This window comes from Artibeus jamaicensis, unplaced genomic scaffold (genome assembly GCF_021234435.1).
Source record: "Artibeus jamaicensis isolate MK-2021 breed Jamaican fruit bat unplaced genomic scaffold, CSHL_Jam_final contig_519, whole genome shotgun sequence".
Taxonomy (NCBI): Eukaryota; Metazoa; Chordata; class Mammalia; order Chiroptera; family Phyllostomidae; genus Artibeus; species Artibeus jamaicensis.
In genome coordinates, this window is record NW_026521871.1 from 45,263,937 (window position 1) to 45,270,018 (window position 6,082).

Sequence of the window (6,082 nt, forward strand, 5' to 3'; positions counted from 1 at the left end):
GGGCTCACAGTGAAGCTTGGGTGACCCCTCTCCCAGGAATTTTAAAGAGCTAAGCACAGGTCATGCCACTGACCTCACCAAACCTTACACCACCCTCAGCCTTGGGGACCCTCCCATCCCCACCCCCGACTTCATTTTCTGCTAAGCCAGTATACCCATGCCTCCTGTTCTCTCTCCAGGAGAATCCTGCATCAGCTCCCTTCATGGGGTCTGTAATACCAGTGCTGCCCTCATTTTATTGGGATAGGAGGAAGAGCTTGCCGACACCCCTGTCTCCATTACAGTAAAGTGTCAGCATCACTGAAGGCACGTACTGCATGTGTTTAACCACCCGGACAAAAGGTTCATTTCCTCTGGCTACTCTTAGGTGGAAAACGTCCCATCCCTGTGATTTCGTTCTGTAAAATTAAGGAGGATATAAACAAAAATAGAAGGATAGGATATTCCTAAGTTTGACATAAGCTATATTAGCCATTCTCACTCCAGCGAAAAGATTGAGGGGGTGGGGTGGAGACCAGGGAGCAGATCAAACCCCGAAGTGCCTCTTGCCCAAGAATTGTGTGCAAGTCATATTGCCGCTCTTCTTACGCATCATGGTATCCTCACAGTTTACTTTCAGTAAATGTCTACGAAATGTGAGTGGAGTTAATGTTGCACAGGGACATGATACGTATCTTACATACTCAGCTACACATACAATTGGATATTGATATGCTGACTCTTTGCAAAAAAGGGCTCTACTATAACTAAAATCCAGTTTATAAACAGATTGACAACATTCCTATTTATTAAGAGGAAAATTGCATCCTACAGAGAACAATGAAGACCATAATTCTGTAATTAAAAGCAGTATGTGTATAAGGGAAAAAATCCTGTGATCAGAAGAAATGAAAAAGTGCGACATTTTTTTGCCTCAAAATAAGTAAGTCTACATGTATTTCACAAAGGTTTCACCAAAAACGAGTAATGAGTTACAAAGCTGAAAATTAATGCAAATTATTCCTAGATTATAAAAATGAGCAAATCCCAGTTTTTGTAATTACCTATTGTAAGTAGTGTCTCTTTTTTGTTGTTTTAGTTTTATAACTTTATTGGACATCAGGAGTTAGTTTTCATCCACACTAAGTGTTTGTAGGTTTTTTTAAAGTAGTAACAGGTATGAAGGCAACCAATGTATAAAGCTTGTTTGTTGAATCTTCGCCCTTATGTTTTCTGGACAACCACACCTGAATACACTATGGGACAGTCCTTATTCTTTTTTGCCCAGACAGCTTTGTTGAGCTTGGTGTCAATGTACACGTCTGAAGTTGCTACTTCCTTCAAGGCAAATTTCCAGATCTCTGTGAGCGATCGAAGGGTGTGCCTCTTGAAACCCACTCCAAGGATGCACTTGTGAACGTTGGTGGTGTGTTCTCTCGTCACTACCTCGCCGATGGCAGAATGGCCCTTCTTCTCATCACCCTCTTCCGCCGAAGCCATTAGGCTAGGCCCCAGCTGGAGAGAAAGCAGGTACTGTGGGAGAGGGAAAGCAGTGTCCAGCAGTGTCTCTTACTTTGACTTTTATCACTGACTATGGTGCTGTTGAGATAGGTAGTGTCTCCCTTGGGTGCCCAGTATCTTCCCAGGGCTGCATTCTTCATGCAGTCCTGTCCTTTACTCCTGTTCCATTGGTCCTCCTGGGTAAACTGAGCAACAGTCCAAGGACAGTGGAAAGCAAAGATTTCGTTTGTTATCTCTGGAGTAGGTGCATTTTAAGCCTGATCACTCCTAAGGGAATGAATCTCCCTAGTGAAGAAAATCTCGGGCAAGAGAACAAGCTAGTGTAAGATATTTTGGTCAGGAGTACCTGTAGGTGGCCCTCAAATCTTGCTGTGAGTATTGCCCTGTAAGGAAGGCTCACCTGCATCTGGCTCTCTTCCCAGTGCTACACGCAAGCTAAACACAGGTCGCCCCGCCAGGGCCACCAAAGGGTGTGCCCAGTCTTCCCCATTCACATCACTCCCTACCAAGATAGCCCATTCCCACTCCCACCCTCCCACACTAGATGGATTCTGCTTACATTTTGCTCAAGGACTCTTTGGAAACAATTGTCGGCCTCTTTGTTGGGGGAAGGAGTACAGAATGTTGCTCAGGGACTGTTAGCTCTGTGATACAGATAGTTCAGTGGACTGCGGTTCTTGTCCATAGCAATTCCGTTTGTCCCTTTCAGTACGTTTCTGAAAACGTGGGCTCCCTCTTGTGGTTAATAGGATAAGAACATGACATACAAGATAACAGGAAATTATGTCTGCATTTTATAGTTGCAAAAATTACTTAGGCACTGGGAGAAAGATGATTGTAGCTGAATAGATTAATAATTTTAAGCAAATATAAAGACCTAAGTGAAATTATGTCCATAATTATACATGGATAAAGGCTCAATATGTAAGAAATTATACCACCTGAATAAAGAAAAATCTGACTTGTTCATCTTTCCAAAAGTAATAACTAACATTTATTTAGTGCTCACCATGTTCCAGGTAGTGCTATAAATATTTTATGTAAAGCATCAGCCAGGGCTGGCGTAGCTCAGTGGATTGAGTGTGGGCCTACGAACCAAACGATTGCAGTTTGATTCCCAGTCAGGGCACATGTCTGGGTTGCAGGCCAGTTCCCAGCAGGGGACAGACACATGAGAGGCAACCATACACTGATATTTCGCTCACTCTCTTCTTCCCTTCCCCTCTAATGATAAATAAATAAAATCTTTGAAAAAAAAAGAATCATGTAACTTTGGGGTATGGAAAATTTCAAACTTAAAAAATACACCGCTTTCAACTATTTTCATCATTTTAAGATTTTGCATTAGTTGTTTTATCTTCCACTATCATTCTCCTCCTCCATTTTTCTTGAGTATTTAATGCAAATGCCAGATGTCCTATAATTCACTCATACATACTGTAGGTTATTCTAAACTTTTAAAAGATATTAGCTCTCTTTAGTCCTCACAACAAAAGGAGCGACTGCGATTATTTCTGTTTCACACGTGTGTAAACTGAGATAAACTTCAGTAAGTGACCCACGGGTCTCCGGATTCACACCCTGAAGTCTGACCGCAGAAGCTGGGTAGTAGTAGCCAGCCTCCCAGATGACCCCTGACCCTGCCTCCTGGTATTCACACCTGGCATGGTGCCCTCGCACATCGTACCAGGGTTGTTCTGAGAGACCGACAGCCTATGGTGGGAGAGAAATCGTGTACAGCCTGGGCAAGTCGCCCTGAGGCCATTGCAACACATGGATCAGGGATATCTTTTAACCCACCATCATCGTATTTTCCTTGTAACCAAAAAGAAAAAAGTTAGAGAATGGAGAAAACTTAGGGGACTGTTAGCCTGGAAAGGGTTGAAAGAAAGAGGGAGGTCCAGGGGCCACACGGACAGATCAAGCCGATTTCATAATTTTACCTGGGGCTGGGTTGCAATGGTTTACTTCAAAGCTTTGGCAACTGGTTGAACCACATCTTCTCTGTCCTGGCTTGGTATGCCTTTGGTAATAACCTTCATTTATTATTGCAACTTGATTGTCATTAGCTAAAAATTTCTTTTTCTTAATCGTATAAAAAATTTTAAAGATTTTATTTATTTATTTTTAGAGACAGGGAAGGGAAGGAGAAAGAGAGGGAGAGAAACATCAATGTGTGGTTACCTCTTGTTCACCCCCTACTGGGGACCTGGCCTGCAACCCAGGCATGTGCACTGACTGGGAATCAAACCAGCAACTCTTTGGTTCACAGGCCAGTACTCAATCCACTGAGCCACACCAGCCAATGTTAACAACTCTTAAATCACTTTCATGTCAAATACACTTTCCTAGTTTAGTTCCTGTTTTTGTCTACTCTTCACACAAGCTGCGATATAATTCTTTTAAGAGATTTAAGAGCTTTATAGTCCAGTTTAAATTCTGGTTAACTGATTATGAAGCTTGTACAGGCTGAGCAGATAATACAGCTGATTTAACGTTTATTCATTCAAGAAATGTTTGCTGTGTGACTCTGCATCAGCAGGGAATGAGACAAGCAAGATAGCCCTTTCCTTCTTTTTTTTTTTTTAAAGATTTTATTTATTTTTTAGAGAGGGGAAAGGAGAGAGAAAGAGAAGGAGAGAAACATCAATGTGTGAGAGATATATCAATGACTTGGGGAACTGGCCAGCATCCCAAGCACATGCCCTGAGTGGGAATCAAACTGGTGATTGCAGGCCAGTACTCAGTCCACTGAGCCACACCAGCCAGGGCAAGATATCCCTTTCTTTAAAGTGTTCAGCAATTATTCTTTATTGCTACTGGAGCTGATAGACACTAATAATCACTTAGAAGACACTGTTCCCTAGTCAGTACATACTCACTAACAAACTTCATTGTTTGGGGGCTAGAATTCCACAGAAGGAACACTGTGCCCGCCTCCCCAGCTTTCCAGGGAAACATGGTGCTTTCCTCCAAGGTGTGTGTCTCCACCACAGAACAGGGCACAGCAGCAAGCGTGGGTCTAAGGGGCATGACCTTATGCAGACGCACTGATGCGCTGAATGAATAGGTATTGCTTGTCCGTGGTTGACTCGGTCTCCACAAGTATTTTCAAAACTTGAATTCACACATAAACTCTTACATCCATTCTCTATTTATTCATCCAAAAATAGATATTAAGCACCATCTGTGGATAAATAAGAACGATCAGCATCCTTGTCAAGATTGAGTGTTTCAGAAAACCAGTCTTTCCATTTCTAGAGCCTGTACAGGCTGACTGGCTTTAACTTGAGATGCTCTTTGCAACAACAGTTAACTCCATGGGTCTGAGATTGGGGGTGGGCCCCCTTATCTTCCTTCAAATAAGGACCGAGGTTATAGAAATGAAAAATGGGGTGTTTCTGCTAAAATCTTATAATATTCTGACCATACACATATCACATTAATAAGGAGGAAATGATATGCTGGGTGTTGTATACTTTCGGCTATTCTCTCTCGACTGTAAAGTCCCTGGTACCCTCCACAGACCCCTTTCCCTTGATTACTGTACGCCAAGAGCCAGGTTCGCAGGTGCTTTGGAGACATGCTGCCATATCCTCCTTCTGCCTCCCCTCAGCATGGAAACCTGTAGTCATCGATTATCTCCCCACTGTCCTAGGTGCCCAGTTGTATAATCATCTTCCTCACTTCTGCTGACCGTCACCTCTGACAGACACAGAGGGCCAAGCTGTGAAAGATAACCAGCCAAGGTCCGAGCTGAGAAAAAGAAAAGACAGCGAGCCCTGCCCAGTGTGGCTCAGATGGTTGGGCGTCATTCCGCAAGGAGAAACATTGCTGGGTCCATTTGCAGTCAGGGCACATGCCTGGGTTTCGGGTTTGGTCCCTGGTGGGGTAGGTTACCAGTGGTAGCTCATCAGTGTTTCCCTCTCACACTGATGTTTCTCTCCCTCTCTTTCTCCTTTCCTTCCCCTCTCTCTAAAAATAAATAAATAAAACCTTTAGAAAAGGCAGTGAATTCATTTGCTTAATTGTTATCCCTTTGGGATGTAAGAGTGAATCCTATTCATCGAATAAATTGTTGAGCACCTGTAGGCATATGTAAATACTCTGCCTTCGGAGGCAGCTTCACTGGTAAAAAGGCATCTCTTCGGAGTCTTTGCTCTTAGGTGTGTGGGGTGGCCAACTTTCAAGACGGCCTCTTAGTGACATTCACCTCTTGGAATTCCCACCTTATGTAGTCCCCCCTATATTCCCCAGCTAGTATTTGGGTGATGATGTACTCCTGTTATCACCCTTTAAAAAAAAAGCAGATATGATCTTTCGATGCTTGGTAATCTATGTACAAGAAAATCTCAGATTTGGCCATTTTATGTATGCCATACTGTTATGGATGAATAAGATTTTAAAATTTTTCTACTGTGTTTAAAATAAAACAACCAATGTCTTCAGTAATTTTGTGAGTAAAACAATTTATTTAACAAATATAGCATGATTGTAATATATACTTTGTGGTTCTCTTTCTACAGAGAACTTCTGGCTATATAACAAAATTATTCTATATGATAAAAACACTCAGGAGATA

General features: G+C 42.5%; 1 pseudogene; it reads right to left on the reverse strand.

The window, feature by feature from the left end:
• Positions 1–1,105: 1,105 nt before the first annotated feature.
• On the reverse strand, positions 1,106–1,479 carry LOC128628046 (60S ribosomal protein L31-like; annotated as a pseudogene).
• Positions 1,480–6,082: the final 4,603 nt, after the last annotated feature.